The following is a 19,238-nucleotide window of genomic DNA, read 5'->3' on the forward strand; positions in this document are numbered from 1 at the left end:
AGAAACTGGCCCCCCTAACCTGATGTGTGAATTTCACACGCCGTCGGGCTTAGTCCTGGGTGAACTCTGCCATCACGTCATCTTTAATGTATACGACTAATAACTCTTACGTATACGACTCGTAGTAATGGATTTTTGCTAAGACGCTTGCGAGAGTAACCCGAAAATACATACAGGAGTCACCTGTAAGTGAAACCACCACTCCTAAGGTCAAACGTACAATGTGCAAAGGAATTTTTCAATCGAGTAGAAATAGTTTCTTTTTCATGTTGTGAGTCCACTGCGAGTATTTCACATTAATGGAGTAAACAAATCAGATAAGTGTGCTTTTCCGTGGAACCGGATAGGTGGATGGAGATTCCCACCCCAGCGAGAGAGGGAAGTCGGATGCATGATTTTCCTCCCCACCGCTTTCAGCTCGCGAGTTCTCCATTAAGAGGGCAGCTGCGCCATGAATTGTTGAAACATGGATGCGAACTGATACAAAACACTGCCGCTCATGGTTTAATTTCGGAATTGTGATTCTCTCCTTCGCATCCACACGTTGCGTCAGCCAGCCATTTGGGTGGGGGGGGAGAAAGAGGGGAGTCTTCCTTTCGAATCCCTCACACGTAAGAATCAAGTCGGCACTGCGCTGTGGGATGTGAGGAGGATAAGTTAAAGAATAACGGGCAAAGAGTAAAAGAACGCGAATCTTACTCCACGAGAGACGAGACTGCAATGAGACATGAGACGACAGATTGAGTCAATGGAACCTACAGACAATAGCTTATTCATAGCAATAGGCTTATTCGCTCAGGTGGGAAACACTCTATTTACCACTGCTCATTTTCGTCATTCATTTAAATTTACATTGGTACCCTGCAAGATATCGTTAGGGAGTGTGGCAGTGGGTGATAACACACGAGATATACAACATCAAAAATTAATTATATGAATCCCGGTAAAGGCGAATGATTTGTACACTTTGAAATCAATTTTTGAATCAAAAATTAAGTTTAAAAAAATGTTATATATATAAATATGTATTAAATTTATATATAACATTTAAATAACACAATAAAACAAAGAAATAAAATAGATAAATCGTTAAAGGGCACTCACATTGAAGAAAGTTTAAGCTTTTGGCCTTTTCTGAGGCATTCTTCAGGTCAGACTGCTCTCAGGAGTTCTTCTATACCATGTATATATATATATATATATATATATATATATATATATATATATATATATATATATATATATATATATATATATGATAGATGACCACATTTAAATATATATATATATATATATATATATATATATATATATATATATATATATATATATATATATATATTTATTCTCGTACATGATAGGTTATGACTAACATCGTAAATCAGTACTACTGATCTACGATGAGTACTACTACTACATCCTTAATGGTACATAGGTGAGCTATACTTCTTTATGCATAGGCGGGGTCCAGTAATTAATACATAATTAAAGCTAGACGAGATAATGATGAATACTAGGTTACTTAGAATGGAGAAAATAAATATACTTTTACGCACTAGAACGGTCGTGTACAATTATTTTCATTTCTTGATCGTTAATGGGTAAAATGACACCTTAAACATATCTTTTCTACACTTGATCTCTCTAATTTCACTGACATGATCTCTCCTACCATAATACGATGGGGCTAATACTACATATTTTGAGTATCATTGCTAGACAGACATTCTTCCAATTTATACAAGAGTTTTTATCTGTGATTTTAAAATTCGCTCCATCAGTGATTCCCAAACTAGTTTCCCTAATAAATCTTGATACGATGCAGAATCATTGTTGGCCATCGCAGGAAATGGTTAGGAATTATAAATTTCAGGTTATCACGCTCATACAGTCGCTTTTGATTGAGAAGAAAATACAACTAAGCAAACTTTATTTCTGCAACTTTAAATATTGATCTTATACGTCAGGCAAGATATCATCACCCCTTGCCACACGCCCTAGTAATGCTATCCTGGGTAACATGTGGATTTTACCACCCTGATTGTTATACTTTTCGGATAAAAAAATAAATTGGCTTATAGAGGGACCTTCATTCTCCCTCTTCCACCCATCTCCTTCCACTGGGCGAATAAACTGCGTCACAAGGTCACGAACGATTCGTTCAGAATTTTTTTATAGATGCTGAACGGACAGTGGGCCTATACACGCTCTTTATTGCAGACTCTAGCATCAGTTAATCGCGCAAGGTTTTTCTTTTGTTTTTTTAATAATATGGTATGGGAGCGTCGAATGGATCACTGGCGGAGCCTGCGGGCCGAGATCGTTCTTAGCCTTCCCGCCACCGATAATATTATCCTCCTCTTCCCATGAGGGAGTGAGAGAGAGAGAGAGAGAGAGCATACGCTCGCGTACAAACAAATGAGGAGCGCTCTCCGTGAGCCATCGCCGCCAAGTGATTCGCCAGCAGGTTTCCCCACTGCTGACTCAGGCCGCAGCAGGGGAACTAACCCGCCATGTGCACTCCTCCAAGAACACACGCCCCCGCCCCTCCCCCACCCACTCCACTCCACGCCCTCCCTCCCCCATTCCCCCACTATCTCTTATTCCGAAGCTAGCGCTTGAGGAGGTTGCGTCGAGCCAATATAGTATGTGTCACTCTGATCAAATTCCTTCTATGTGTAGCCCAATTTATACCCCATCAAATAACGATGATAAAACAGTGTCTTCCCGTGTTGGTGTTAATTTGAAATTTGTATCGAAAATCAAACGATTGAATGAACTTACTCATGGAAGTGGAGGAATAAAAGTGGAAAAATTAATGAACTGATAAGGATGCAGAAATAAATGTCGTTCTCACAAAAAAACTGATATTATGTGCTCAATTATATGAGATTTGCAGTAGCATTCACATACCAGCACATACCCACATTTGCTTGAATGATATTAATTATTTTTTTAGGGCAAAAACAGCCGAATTCGTAATTTCAGTAACAAAAATCGGTCCTTAAAAGTAGTCCTATTTAGTTTTTGAAAGGTATATTTTAAAAATTAACGAGTTACTCTTAGAATTCTTTGCAAACTGTACAATCACATCATTTGCTAACGGTCTACGTGTGCATTTTTAAGACTTACAACGGTACTACACTTACGAGACAAGTTGTCAGTAACAAGGACAACAATTATAGCTAGGTGAGATAACGCCTATATATGTATATGGTACACACACACACACACACACACACACACACATATATATATATATATATATATAAAATACCATATACATATATAGACGTTATATATATATTGTCCATGTGGTAGTGGAATTGCGCCTTCTTGCTATTCAAATTCTAGCTAGCACATCTTTGGATTAATTTCATACTGCATCTTAAGGTACCATTATTTGTTCGATGATAGTCTATGTATTTGCATGCGTGTTGAATGAAAGGATTTTTGTATGAATGAATACGCCACTGGGGGCATAGTTTTATACATACCATGTATGTGTTGATTTGGCATGTGGTTTTGTTCCTCTTTACGGGTGGTGACCTAACACCCCTCGCCAGACTCCTTTGCGGCGGCATTATGTAGATGTGTCTGTGTGTACATAAATATATATATATATATATATATATATATATATATATATATATATATTACTTAGAATGAATAAAAGGAAAATACTTCTTGTCATCTTGCGCGGTCGCTTACAACAATTATGATCCCTTATCAATCGTGGAAAAAAGTCATTAAATCTATGTCTATACACTTGATAACTCGTATCACCTATCACCTATCGTAGTACGATGGGGCTAGTCATATATACTTAGCTTAATCACTAAAGAAACATCATTCCAATTCATGCAAGAGTTTTAAAATACAATTTAACCATCGCTCCGGGTGTGATAATATGTAATTTAATCTTCACCCATGAGTGGTTTTTAAACTATTTCCGGTAATAGTCCAGATACACAACTCAGTTCATCATAACATCGTTTTACAAATCTATCTCATTTACGCTGGACACGATCTAATTTGGGCATCAATCCAACCGATCCCATATAATAGCAGCATATTCCAAATAATACCTAACTACGTAAGACAAACTCAATCCCCTAATTCCTTCGAATGCGCAAGTTGAAAAGGGTGATGGAGTTATGGATGGCAGTCAACTTGATTGCGTCATAAGATTATTTTTCCAAATAAATTGTCGAAGTTTCTGTTTTTGACACATGTGCCGAGCTGACGACACAAGATAGGCAAGTGTTTCCCAGCCCTGAACCACTTGACGAACCCCGCGAAGAGAGATTTGGAAAATAAATAGTTACTATGGTGTTTGCTAGCCTGCGATGAGTGAAAAGACTCCATACGACCCAAATTGGATCACACAATAAAAAAACCGTGAGTCATCAAAACTCCAGGAAATTTACCACATTCCAGAAATACCATCGAAAAATAACGATCTCCAAAATCCGGTACGCCTTGCCTTCGATGTTTACTTTCCGAAAATATACAACTATGTACTTATCTGCTCCGGAATCGATCCGTAATTTTACTGTGTTATCACTAGGGTCGTGAAAACTAGGGTCCAGATTGATTCGGTGGTTAGCGTCCCGGTTTCCCACCCGTGGAAGCCCCGGTGGGATACTGCCAGTATATAATGGTATCCTTATGAATTTGGATTGATTACCGAATTATATTCCTATTTACCCCATTTGCCCTTTCGGTGTATCGCTAAGTACAGAATTTATGTCGAAGTAGGCAAGTAGTAGGCGAGTAGAATGGTTGGTGACCTAACACTCCCTGCCACATTTACTTGAATGAAATTGCGATGTAGTGCATATACGCAGATGTAGATTCCACTCGCTTGAACGCTTCTTTCACCAAGAGTGTCTCCTCAGGGCCGGCCATCCTTCTTTCTAAACTCCTTGGTCACCCAAGGGAGTGCTACTCAGTGGGGTGGTTTGTTCCGCTGTGAGGACAGAAGTTCCATCACTATCCGAGGCCATTCCCACCTTCCCTGGCACGTTTACGGACTGTTTACAACGGTGGAACGATCCACTTTTCGCTCAGTAAGCTGAATTAACCTCACTTTGGGTTCGCTTGTACCATATAGGTCTGTCTCCTGAATAAAATGGAAATTCATTCCGCCACCCCTGAAATCCTTTAAAAACCAAAAAAATAGAAAGTTTTTCTCCAGGATATCACCGTTCTTAGAATATCGTATTTCAGATGTTACGAGAATAGATCGGAGAGTATTTATCCACAATCTGTACAGGTCTCTGACTGCTCAGGTGCGAGTGGGGGATGGGAAAGTCCGGATGGGCAGTGTTAGGAAGAGGAGTATCGTAAGACAGAGATGCCCATTATCAGCGGTGCTGGTCAACGTTTATGGGAAGAAAATGGTTGAAGAGGCATGGGAAGAACTAGATATGGGGATAAAAGTCGATGGTGAACACGTAAAATCAGTTAGATTTGCGAATGATGAAGCTTTAGTTTGCCATTCAGCCAAGGGATGGCAAGCATGGCTGAGTGACTTGGAAATTAAGTACAATAGATATGATATGAGAAGCATTAGGAAAAAAACAAAGGTTAAGCGGTATATATGCATGTATATAAATGTATATGTGTATATATATATATACACATATACGTACATACATATATATATATATATATACATATACATATATATACACATATATGTATATATATATATACACACACACACACACACATATACATATATATATATATATATATATATATATATATATATATATATATATGTATATATGTATATACATATACACACACATATAACGACTCCTTATTACAAGATGTGGATGAATATATTTGCGATATGGCTAATTTCAATAGCCTCCCCATGTGTGCTCACCCCGCGTGTGTATGTCACGGGTGCCTGCAGTGCTGGCCCCATTCCTCTCACCCATACGCCCCCTCCACGCCTCTTTAACACCCCAGGGAGTCGCGACCCACTGGCTGGAAGTCCTGCTCAGACGGGATTCCTCTAAGGGAGGGGGAAGAAGGGGTAAGAGGGAGCCCGGCGGAGGGTGGCGCTTGGCTTAGGTCGGGTGAGAGTGAGGGCGCGAGAGGGAGAGAGCATCGAACTCCGGCTCAGCGACCAAGACCTTCCCTACGCGTCGCGCGAAGGCTGCCATGGGAACCGAAAGGTAAATAACGGCGGGCCAACACCATTCCAGCGACAGCGGGAGACAGGTGGATACAATCCGACGCCTCGCTTCAAAAGGCTGTAAAATCTCCGGGTGGCAAAACATGACTATCCTGGGGATGTATAATCAAGCATTTATGTAGCTTGTATTAGGGAATGGTGACTGAATCTAAAAAAAACCATATTAACTAATCGATATATCGGAACACTTTCGATATCATTATGCACTTTTATCGATAATGTACTATAAGGAATGGATTACTGAACCTTAAAATCGAATTCTTGTTATCTAAGCATCGAAAAATTGGCGATATGATAATTTGATACGGTGATTTAATATTATCAATAGAGTACTGGATAGGATTAAGTTACGATGTGAAATTTGCCAAATTTTATTTTTCCAAATCTTTCGTCACTTTCATTTTTTTACCAAGGTGAATAGATTTCGAGAATACCAAAAAATAAGTTATCATAACTCATTGGGTTAACACCAGATGATATCGCGCATGAGTCAAAACCGGCAGTAGTGTAATAAAATTTTATGAAAAAAATACAAAGTTTACTTACTCAGCGATCATGAGTTGTCACAGACTGACGCCTTCACAGAGCCTGAAACGATAAAATTCATGACTGGGTTAATACTAAATTTCATTGTTAAAACATTACAGTGAAATAAACTCACATAATTAGTATTTACGATAATTATCAAACGATTATCGAATGAAAAGTATCGATAAGAGCTTACATCAACACATAACACCCATCTTTAGATTGACCACACCAATATTGTAGTACCAAGAACACAAGGTCAAAAGAAAGAACCTCCTAATCAAATTTGTTACCATAATATTTCGTCGACTCTACTTAAAAAAAGAACAATTATGACATTCGAGAAAAAAATAATTATAAATTCTCTTCAAATACTGAATTATGATGAGTGAACTATTTCATATACTGATTACTATAAAACATTATTATGACCATATTTCGTGCACTTTATCATAGGATTGAAAACTTGAATACTACCGATTTGGCTATGTCATCTGGATTAATTGTCGCAGTTGTAATTAATCTCTAAAATTCTCTTCAGGCTCCACAAACCCGCAGACTTTCGCGAGGGATGTTTAATTTATTGAAGACATAATTTTTCCAAGGGTATCATTACTGTTGGAAAAAATCTTTCAGACAAATAGTCTTTGATTTTCAAGAAATTAGTGAATCAACCAGATTTTCTCAAGTAGAAAATTTGATTGTAATATTTAAGAAATGTTTCAGAATCTTTCTGATATGTGAGTAGATAGTTGTCTTTGATACATAGAAAGGAAAGAGAGGGCCAACATTTGAGTTAAGCCGAACGAAATGCATAGTACATGCTCGAAATTCACGAAGACAATTGCGCTCCGTGATCCTAGGTGACATGAATATTGGAGATTGGGTGGGTGCGGTGGCTAACGTACTGGCTTAACACCCAGAGGGCCCCGAGTTCGAATCTCAGAGGTGGAAGATATTTTTCAGAGGTATCCCGATCCCTACTTGAGGTGCTTTGTGAAGGGCACTTTGAGTGAGTACGTCGTCCGTCGGATGGGACGTTAAGCTAAAAACCCCTTTGGCGCCTTTTGTAAAGAGTAGGCTACTGCCGACGCCAGGTTTCTCTCCATCCTTTACCATGCTTTCCTATCCATCCCTGATGGCGCAAATGACCTCAGCTGTCGGTCAACTCCCCTAAAAAAACCACCACTAACTGACATGAATATTTACCACGCAATACACGTAACAGCCTGCACTCACCCAACAAATCTTAAATACGTAGTTAGCTGATGAACTTTCCTGAACTAATACAGAGCCTATACATTGCAAAGGAATGCATTAATTTGTTAAACCGCTAGCAGAATATGGATTACCATCCCATCTTCATCTTATTCCCCACGAGTGTCCATACGGACCCCATAACCCCTACTACTATTACGAGTGTTAGCAAAATTAAAAGTATTCACCCAGAAACGGAACGTTAGTATCCCCCGGGATCAGATTTTTACACACAAAAATTCAGCGCGCAGTTAACCTGGCTAATCGAAAAAGGAGAAAACAATCAACACATTCGTGCGAACAATTTAAAAAAAAACCTCTGAAAGCATACACGCGAACTCATACAGGTCACGTATTCACTTCACTTCGTTACACCCAGCCGCGAAAATTTATCCATTAAAGTACCTTAGGTCTATGAATCATTTTACTTTTTTTTACCCAACCTCTACTTCTAGCTAACTGCTGCAATCATCACTTCAATCCTTATTGCCATTCGTTAAGTTCGCCTTAAAACCACACAATTTAACTACAGCAGCCCACGGATTTTCCCGCCTACTCACGATCTCGCGGTGACTGCAATTGTTTTTCCGAGAAAAATCCCTTCCACTTCAGTTGACGACGAAAATCAATTATGACCATCGCTTCAGAAAAAGTATGAGCTGCGTAAGTCAGGTAATAATAACACTCTTTGACAGTGGAACGGAAGATTTCAACACCCCAAGGAGGAGGTTTGATTAATGGAACACCTCGACATTACCTTATTTAGGTATATTATCCACGCAAGCAATACGACGAGTCTTACTCTTTTCAATCCTAATCACCTCTTACAAGACGGGCGGCGGGCGGGGTTAATGCACAAACCGAAGAAAATTACGAAAAAAGCATTATCCATCGGATAAAAAAATCATTCGGAAGTCTCATCGGCCAAGAGGAGAGTTTTCCGCCATAAGAAAAAGGTAAATCTCGCAAGAAAAACGCTCATGACTGATCAAATACCATTCACTGTACTACTGTAATTGAAGTAACGAGGTTCATCAACGAAAACGTAGTGGATGTATGAGGCAATATTATCACCAGTGTATTCGGGCTTTCAGGCGTCGACCTAAAGGTTAACGTACCATAATCTAGTATCAAGGCTGTTGGGGGGAGCGTTGGATCTTTTTTGACATCCACGCCCGTCACGTGGGAATGATATGGCGCCGTGTCGAAGGAAATTGGTAAAACGTCGCATTCTGTGGAGTGTTTGTCCCTTGGTGTTATTTTGCTCGACGAAAACAAAGCACGAACTCCAATGGCTCATCAATATTCATGCAGGGCACTGGGAAAAATTTGCTCACACGCATATTCCCCATCGTGAGGCGATCCCCTCTCAATAAACACCGTGCTCAAAACCTTGACAACAAAGCTTTCGACATTCATATGATAAGAGACACCTATCGTCGATACGCTTTGGCCCCACCTCTGCACCAATAAAATATCTGGAAATTTCACGGCTTCCTTTTTGCATAATGGAAACTACCTGCATGAGAATGTTTCATTTTAGTTTTAACAATTTTTTATCGAGAATAACAAATATATCTTAATTGTCATTTTATTATCATTGATGTACGTGATAAATGATTTAAAATATTTGATGATATAACTTCCCGCTACTTTTTCTCTTCTAAACTGGCCATCACTTGTGCAAAAGAGTAACTTTTTTCATTTTTTTGTCGGGCTTGGGAACGTGCTTCAAATACTACCAAATCGGATACTACCAACACATACTGATTAATTAAGAAATGATTGAAGAGAGGGTGGATTGTTAAAACAATGGTAAACCACAGGAAAAAATGAATGGCTTTGAAAACATTGATAAAAAGAATGGGGGATACTCATCGGATACATTTTGAGGAAAAACTGCATCCAGGATATTATGACAGAACGTGGAAACTACGAAAGGGAAGAACTACAGTGTTAAGGCAAGGATTAATAGCAAAAAGCTAGACATTCGAGCAAAATTACATATAACGAAAGAATAAAAAAGAGTTGGAAAGGGAGAATGTACGTATCTTGGACGGAAACTGTAAACTTATCCTAGTCTTTGAGAAGTTTTACACCAATGAAAATCAATTTGAATCCTCAATCACAATTCCAAACTAATGATTCAAGAAATCTAATGAAGAAACATTAATATTGAAAGGCGGTTTTACTTGCACGATGCTTATTTCAGTTCTATATGAGATACTTTTATATTGCATTGGTTAAAAAGGACAAATTGCATTCGATTAATGAGTTGAATTAGATTTTCAGTAGGTACTGAAAACAGAAGTAAGCGCCATACTCATTTTCTATTCATGCATCCATCCACCAATCACAGGTGAGCGGGGCCGTTTCTAGGGACTACTGATTGTTACGTCAGAATCAACATTATTTTTGTTGGTGTCCATTTTGCGTTTATTTCAACAGAAATATCCGAATTATTTGTGCAAATTATATTATCTCTATCGTCTTCAAGATTGTAATCTTTTGGCATTTAAAAATGCCCTTTGCGCGACAGCCATTTCTTCGTTTAAACTATGGATGGCATCTGACGCGAAGACAATTAAATACTCCAATTGAATTCAAGCGCAGACACTGCTGCTGACGAAATCAAAACAAAGCGTTTGCAAATGGGCGCAAATTGAAAGTCGAAAGGAGAGTTTGATCACGTGTATCCGAGTCATAGCACCGAGTTTTCCTACAAGATTGTACGTCCTGATTATAGTAGTTGAAGTAAGCATAATATAAAACGGTCATGAGTCTAGATAATCGTTAATGTTGATAATGGATTATTACATATCGCGTGATTGCAAGGCTGGTTGACACAGGCCTTAATTAAATCCATTTGCTGATATAGGTGTAATTTTAATGCCTGATCATTCTTTTTAATTGTAAGGTCTTAAAAAGCAGTTATTATCTTCGAAACTAGGATAAACCGACTGATCGAAGGCCATATTATCTCTCTCTTTCTGCCGAATGGCGACCGCAAAAAGCACGGAAAACTTTCGCATCCGAAAATCGAATCGGACTTCCTTTTCCAATGCGGCACGGGTAATACACATAACCTCAAAGTTGATAACTCTGCTGACACTGGAGGAGAACGTGCGAACAGTTGAGCAAGGAATAGAGAAATATTCAAGAGCAAAGGGGGGGAAAATGTTTCATCTCCACATCGACGGCGAACCCAAGTACCTGATGCCGACGAAAACCTATTCTTTGCACTTTAACTCTCCGATTGTGTGTCATCACCTGTTTTTCCATATTCTCAAGATATATCTCTCATTTTCCGCATAATTATCCCATGTGGTAAGTGATTTGAATAACTTTTACTAACCGCCGCTATTACTGATGGGAACAAAAAACAAACGAGGCCTTTTTATTGAAAGTATTGGAATCCTGAATACAATTTTCACAAAAATCTATTAAAGATTTTAGAGTATTTATCGCTCAATCCCATCAATTACATTTATAATACGACATTAATGTTTTTATTTTTGGTATTCTACCGGTTAAGATAGGTTTCGATGGGCACAGCCAATTTAACGGTTGCATCTCCGAACAAAACACAAATCCACATGCAGCACTAAATTAAGCTCCTCTTCATCCCCATATACTTCCGTCCACCATTCATTCCGTCAAACATCCCTATCCTATTCTTCTCCCTTCGTCTTTTGCCTGACATTCTCCCCTCTATCACGGTCTTCAACATCCCATTGCCGATCAATATGCTTTGCATCCATTTTTCCTGTCTCGTAATAATTTCTCCCGACTATCCCTTCTCCACCACCACACCTAGCACTTCCTTATTTGTTTTCCCGTCCATCCATTTCACCTTTTCCATCCTTCTCCACGCCCACATTATCTGAAAAACTTCAATCTTAGCCTATTATCCTGGTTCAATGCCCATGTTTCCGCGTCGCTTAAAACTACGCTTCATATCAAAAGGTTTGACAAGCCTTTTCTTTTGACAATCATACCCAGCGTCCCTTTCATCAATTTCCTCCTCCTTGCGAAAGCTTCTTTGCCTAGTGCAATTATTCGTCTCATATCCCTATTACTTTGTGTATTGTGATCCAAAAACACTTCCGAGATGGGTAAACTGTTTGTTCCACCTGCTGCAGTCTATGAACTCCAATATTTCTATTTAATTTTTATTTATGACATGTTCTTTTAACGAAAACTGGGAGGTCGGCCTTTGGAATCCAAGGAAAATAACGAATCGGTTCTATGAATAAAAGGAACATCAATTCACTTTCAAAATGCAACGATTTTTTTATTGGTTACAAGTATTAATAATTTTATACCTTTTTAAGGTAGGTTTTCTAACAAAGCACATCGTGACAACCAACACAATAATAATTCCTCGCATTTGATTTCCATCTTCATTCCGTTCAACATCCCTATCCCATTCCTGCCCATTCCTCGTTCGCCAAATTTCTCCCCTCACCATCACCACCGTCTTCCAAATCCCATCGCCAAACAAAAATTTCTGAGTCCATCTCTTTTGCTTCCTTAGGGTTTCAAAAAATATTTCAAAGGTCCATAACCAATAAACATAACATTCCTTCAGCTGAGAGAGATCGCCATGTATACGTGCACCTTATTAACTCCTAAGCTGTCCCCTTTCATTAGGTCCATTCAATGCCAATTTCATTTGAGGAATGGAAAAATTATTGCATTAATCTCTTTGAAAATGAACAGAAGTTTAAATTTAAAAGTCATGTCGTGACGAGGAAGTGAGCTGACGTCTGGATTCGCCTCAAACGTGGGCATATGACCACGCATGCCCTGGAGTCTCCAGTGTGAGAACAACATAAAGAGGGGTGGGGTAGATTTCGTTCAACTACGGTCGCACGTGCTCGCGGCGTGAGCGCTTCGTGTTCCTCTTCCAGAGCGGAAGGGAAACACGAGGGATGAAGGCGAGACATAAGACTTACAGAAAGGTGCCTAAACACTTGTGTTCACTTGGGTGACAACACGGGAATCATTCTTCTTTGCCTTCCACAGTAAATCTGTCCTATTGTTTTTTAGGCCCCAATTAGATTTAATCCGTCCATTTTACTCAATCCTGAGCGTCTTCTGTTTTCTAAATTTTTCTAGTTTCTTCCTTACTTGACTTCTATTAGCGAAAAAAACGTTCATCTTCTATTTTTTTCAGTTTTGTATAGTAACCTACAAGGGTGTGTGGCAGGGGCGATTACACACCAGACTACCCTTGACCCAACACCTTTCCCTAGTAGTAGTAGTAGTTTTAGGGCAGGCGACCGATAGATAAGATCATTTGCGTCATTGGGGAAGGATAGGAAAGGAGGAAGGGTGAAGAGAAACCCGGCGTCGGCATTAGCCTACCCTTAACGAAAGGCGTCAAGGGATCCACAGTTTCACATCCCATCTGACAGACGGTGCACTCACTCAAAGTGCCCTCCACAAAGCACCTCAAGGAGGGATCGGGATGACACTGATAAATATCTGCCGTCTCCGGGATTCGAACCCGGGGCCTCTGAGTGGGAAGCCAGTACATTGGTCACCGCACCATCCCTATCCCCACACATTTCCCTCTCAGCGCGATCGGACTAAGGTATTCTGCTCCCTTATAGTTCATGGAAAAAAATGACATTTAAATCTATCTGTCTTACACCTAATCTCTCTTAATTTTACTAACATAATATCTCCTACCTAAGTAAGATTGGGCTAATAATACATTTTCAACATCATTTCTAAAGAGACATCCTTCGAATTTATACTAGAGATCGAATTTGTAATTTAACCCCATTTTTTCCATGGCACCAACAAAGGTACCACAGCGCCGTTACACGCTGTTTCTTCGAATTTGTGGGGATCGAGATGGTGCAGGGGCTATCGTACTGACTTCCCACCCAAAGGGTCCGGGTTCAAATCCCGGCGGTGTTAAATATTTTTCAGTGGTATCCCGATCCCTACTTGAGATACTTTGTGGAGAGCACTTTGACTGAGTACGACGTCCGTCGGATGGGACGTTAAACTGCACTCCACCCTTCATCCTTTCCTGTCCATCCCCTATGGCGTAAATGACCTCAGCTGTCGGTCGCCTCCCCTAAATACTACTACTACTTCTTTGAACATGTCTTGCGTTTTTCTCTCAGATTTTGAGCAGAGGACAGCTAACGGCGATGGTTACCCCGGGGTTCCCAACTTATTTTAGAGGCGACCCGTGATGGCTCTCTTAACTCCCCTCCCCTGGTTGGTTTGGTCTGAGGAAAGAGAAAGAGACTGTGTAAAAGTTGATGGCAAGAGTGTTCGCGAGGGGCGAGGGATCACCCCGTGTGCACCAGGTGTTCTACTCACGCATCGCCTCCCAAGCGTCACAATGTTGTCATCCCTTCCCTCCAACTTCTCTCTCTCTCACTCTCTCCCTAACAAGAGGAGAGCACGATCTCCATTTCCACACACACACACCAACTCGCCTTCCAAAGAAAGAAGGAGATGTGTGGAGGTTGGCATGGGACGTGCTGAGACAGGCGAGGAGGAGGAGGGAAGTGGTGTGAGGAGAGGGAGGGGAGGAAGGTTGGGGTGGAGGAGATGAGAAGGGAGGAAGGAAGCTGCTAGAGCAAGCCCCCCTCAAGATCAAGTTCAAGCGTTGAGGAGGGGGAGGAGAAAGGAAGGAGAGAGTAAGAGGAGCAGTGCCGTATGAGCAGCGGGTCCATGGACCCAGTAGAGAGATGGGGCCCGCGTTTCGTGGGCCCGGGTGTTCCCTATTGACACCCTCAACTTCACCCAAGCTGCGTGATTTTTCATGTTCCAGATCTTTCTTGGGAGCCGCTGGCAGATAGGGGAATATGAAACTCTTTCTCGTTACACAGCCAATATGTGAATTTGGCCCCATCCATACGTCTTATTACCGACCTTTACCTCAACTGTCAAACTTAACTTTCGGGTTTGAAATTGAACATGAGAGCTTATTGGCCATGAGTTGCTTGAGGCAATATCCCAATTACATGCCCCAATATCCACGGTGACCAGTTACATTAAGGGATGGTCGCAAAGTCGACCAAAATACTGGCAAAAGAGTATAATGATGTTGATTTTGGACATTGCTTTTAGAATACTTTCCTGTTGATAGCCGTTTTTTTTGGCATTAAAATAAATGTATGTTGAAGCAGGAATATTACAACCCGATTGTGTTTACTTAAGTCATTTCGGAAAAAAACTCGTCAGCTTTTGAATTTTCCCAAATTATTATGTTTTCATGAGACGCAATTCGATCCCCGGGGAAGTCTATGGGCACCATTATCTCCACCAAAGATATGTGATTTCTCGGGAATCAAATCTTTCCAATGGGAAACCACAGGGTGCACAGGAAATATGGAACCTTCCCCACCCTCCCTCCTGATTACCATGTTAATGTTATTTTTCGCTCTTTAGGCCTCCTTTGGAATACAAGTACATGTATTCTGTATGTTCATAATCCTGTATGCTGCTAATATATGGAACCCTCACGAAGTTGGATTGATTGCCGAATTGGATCGCGTGCAGCGTAGAAAAGCTAGATATGTAATACGTCGTTATGATAAACTTTAGCAGCTTATCCAAAATATTAGAGGAGCTAGGCAGGGAATCACTCACGGAACGAAGGTTAAATTACAGATTAAACCGCTTGCGTAAATTGGAAGGAAGGCGTGTCTTTGCCAGAGATGCTGAAAATGTATTATTAACCCATCGTACTACGGTAGGAGAGATCATGTTAATAAAATTAGAGAGATCAAGTGTCGAACGAATTGGTTTAATACGTCATTTTTTCCACGAACGGTAAGGGATCAGAATAAAAAGTTTGTCCGACTGCGCTAGAAGGGAATGGAGTTTTAGGTTAAGGGTAGTCTCGTGTTTAATCACTTCTTGCCACATACCCCAGCGTTGGGTTGTAGGGCAATAAAAAATAAAAATGTGTACAATTGAACATGTTGTCTAGGGCTTAGTACTGGGTGAACTCTACCGTCATTTATCAAAAACCACCTTAGGATTGATTAATGTTTCGGGTTCATGCTTTAAGCTCTCCTCACATATCTTAGGTTGAGGTCCTAAACATTTTTTCCGGACCAGTTGGAGGGGGGGGGGTTACTATGGAGGGGGTTCGTTTGGGTGGGAGGGAGTGGAGGCGAAACCCCAGCTACGTCGCCCTGAAAGGGAGGCACTGGGGCATCTCCTTCTTTCCTCTACCCCGCCCCCTCATCTACCCCTCTCCACTCTTTCGCCTCGTCTGCAAAATGCGGCCCGTTGTGGACGGGAGGGTGTGTAGGCAGCAATCCCTCCACCCCCCTCCAACACCTCCCCACCCACCACTCACCCCTCGTCCTCCCCCGCTCGTTCGCCCTTCCCAGAATCGACTCCCTCGCGAGAGCGGTGGCACTGTGCGAGAAGGGGTTAAGAGGCAGGGGGAGGGGGCCGGGCAGAAGTGGGAGGGAGAGAGCCGGGGGTGTGGGTAGGTAGGTGTCCCCTCTCCTATCACCCTCCCTCTTCTGTCTCGGTGGAAAATTTCGAGCGCGGCGAGGGGTCGAGTGAGTGTCACGCCCCCTTGAGAGGGGCACACGAGATAACTTAATCCTGCGTTTTATTTATTTATTTATTTGGAGTAGTGTACGCAGATCGCACCCTCACTACGAGAGTGACCCCAAAATGGGTACCTGGGAAACTTGTCACACTTACAAAAACTCTTTTGATGTCAAACTAAAATTCATTTCCTTCAATTTGAGGTTTTGCGATATTTGCTACTCCGCTTAAAAATAAGCTTCAGTAGTTTTCCACAGGACAAGAACGAAGAAAGCCCAAGTCCTTCCCAAAAATTCATCGTTATCTCTCCCACGAGTAATCTCAGTCTTCGCAACTGCAATCAGTTTAAGGGTTTTTTTTAAATGTCCTGAGGGTTACTCCCAGGACGTACAAAAGGTAGGGGAAGAGGGTGGTTCGCTTTCTGCGTTCCACCCACTGTTAACCGCGAATTATGGTCTTTAAAAAAATCATTCCACGCGAATTTCAACCAGAGACATTACTAAACATCTCCCTCATTCAAACATGGTACCTTCCACTAGCCAGCGAAACGTTCTACTATCTCACCAATAATCTAACCCAAGCAAAACCTTATTTCCTCTAATACAAGACGCGTTTCTGAAGAAGGTGAATGAAGTACCTCAGATATAAACCTTTAAATTATTTGAAATGGTATCAAAATATCCTAAGTTAATTTACAAAGTAAATTTTAAGGTGAATTTTGAGATGTGGGCGTAGAGAAGAATGGGGAAAGTGAAATGGACGAATAGGACAGGAAAACAAATGATAAAATTCTTAGCATAGTGAGAGGGAGGTACTGTTGGGATAAAACCAAAGGAGTCAGGGACGAAAGATTCAGGATTCATTTATATTAGGGTGGAATGTTAAAGACTGTGATATAGAACGGCGAGCGTTGGGCAAGGGAGGAAGGTGTAGGGAGAAGATAAGCGTGGTGTTGAACGGAATGTAGGGAAGCAGGAAGTGTGTGGCATCGAAGAAGGGTTTGCAGTGTTGCAGCATTGAAGGGAAGGAAGTCACGTTGTGTCGTGCTGGGAGGGGCTTAGAAAAATAGAATGTGGGTGGCTGGTCTGTGTAGCCACTTCAAACATACCTAAACAGAAGGTAGGATACAAATTAATTATGAGTGCTTATGCCACGGTGAGGGATTGATGAATGGGTAAATATCGATTGCCACTCAATAGATCACTCTACTGGACAAAACCCATCAGGAGGATTTGATATTTGAGTTTAAATTTTATAGATTGCATTGGATGTTATTTAGTAACACTAAATTTGCTTCTTAATTGACTAGTTTTATTGAAATCTAATTTCATCGATGTAGTGTGGATTTCTCGGAAACCCCCACTATTGGTTAACTCTCCCAAGGAGTACCCCCCAGCATACCAGACAAGGTATGGTGATGTAGTGCGGGTTTCCTGGAAACCAAGACAAGACAATGTCCACAACCCAATTCCCTTGTTGCTGCAATGTAGCTACTATGTAGCTACTTGGAAGTCCCTCCCCCTGAAGGCGCGATGTCTTATAAAGCGAGACGCTCCTGGAGCAGGACCCCATTCCTTACCCATTCCTCACCCGATACCCTGTCTCTGAGTCCGTCGATTGAGCCTACGACCACACCAGAGACGCCCAGCCTTCCCTGCACCTATCCCAACGACCCGACTCCCTTCCCCGTTCCTCACCCGATACTCTGCCTCTGTGTCCGTCGGTCGTAGGCTCGCTACTACGACCATACCAGAGATGCCCAGCCTTGCCCCGCTCGCTCGTCCCTACTCACCGGTGCCTGAGTCCCGTTGCTTGATAAGGGTTAAATAAAAGACTCATAAACCGAATACGACTCTCTCATTATGTGCTACGCTCCCACCAATGATGTCGCGGCCGCGACATCGAATTGGGCTGAATGCCAACTCTTAAGGGTAACTATGTGTGGGATTTTGATAAAATGTATAGGATTTCGATAAATTGTATAGGATTTTGATTAAAAATGTATAAGATTTTGATAAAATCGAACGCATTAATAGCAAATAAATAGCATAGCTCCCTCCAAAATGTCACGATCCGCCGTCGACTGACTCAACACTCACCTGGTTTCGGCGATTCACCCTCATGTGCCCAATCGAAGGACAACACCCCATCAATTGAAACAGAGAAAGTACGTAAATCAAAGCGGAGTTTGCTCCACTAGGATAGAGAGAATAGTTCACCTTTTGTTACCGCAGTCGAAAGCGGTTATTTTGGCAGAAAGGGGCTTGGGGGTGTTAGACTCATACCCTTACCATACGCAGGCCCTGCCGAGGGCGTAAAATCAGTCGTGCGAACCAGTGTAAGGGGTGGGAACCGGCTCCCTTCCCATTGCCATCTAAGGTTTCCCAACACTGTAATCACCAAAACCGCATCACCTGGTTACTCTGAGGGAGGGAAAGGTGGCTGGGAATCGCGCAAATCTGAACTCGTGACCTTCCAGGTCAGCAGGCGAATGTTTAGACCCTCACCCTTCTGATCTTCTGCTTATTCAACTTAACCGTAATTTAGGACACATAACGCATTAATTGATAGAATGGAGAGGTTAGAAAACAGAAAACCAGAACTGGAAACATTCTCGAGTGTTATGCGTACATCGAACATTCCTAGAGACATCAGCATACGACATCAGAAGAAGATGTCGACCAGCCTAAAAAGA

General features: G+C 41.3%; 1 protein-coding gene across 4 annotated transcripts in view; it reads right to left on the reverse strand.

The window, feature by feature from the left end:
* Positions 1–19,238, reverse strand: part of LOC139689136 (uncharacterized) — a 330,286-nt gene that overhangs the window by 59,891 nt on the left and 251,157 nt on the right. For all 4 annotated transcript variants that reach the window (XM_071586292.1, XM_071586290.1, XM_071586289.1 and 1 more), the window contains exon 3: positions 6,761–6,802. The gene's annotated coding sequence lies outside the window, so the exon portion shown is untranslated. The remainder of the gene's footprint in view (positions 1–6,760; positions 6,803–19,238) is intronic.

The sequence above is a fragment of the Hetaerina americana genome, unplaced genomic scaffold, assembly GCF_022747635.1.
Source record: "Hetaerina americana unplaced genomic scaffold, ioHetAmer1.1.p SCAF_1, whole genome shotgun sequence".
NCBI classification, from domain to species: Eukaryota; Metazoa; Arthropoda; class Insecta; order Odonata; family Calopterygidae; genus Hetaerina; species Hetaerina americana.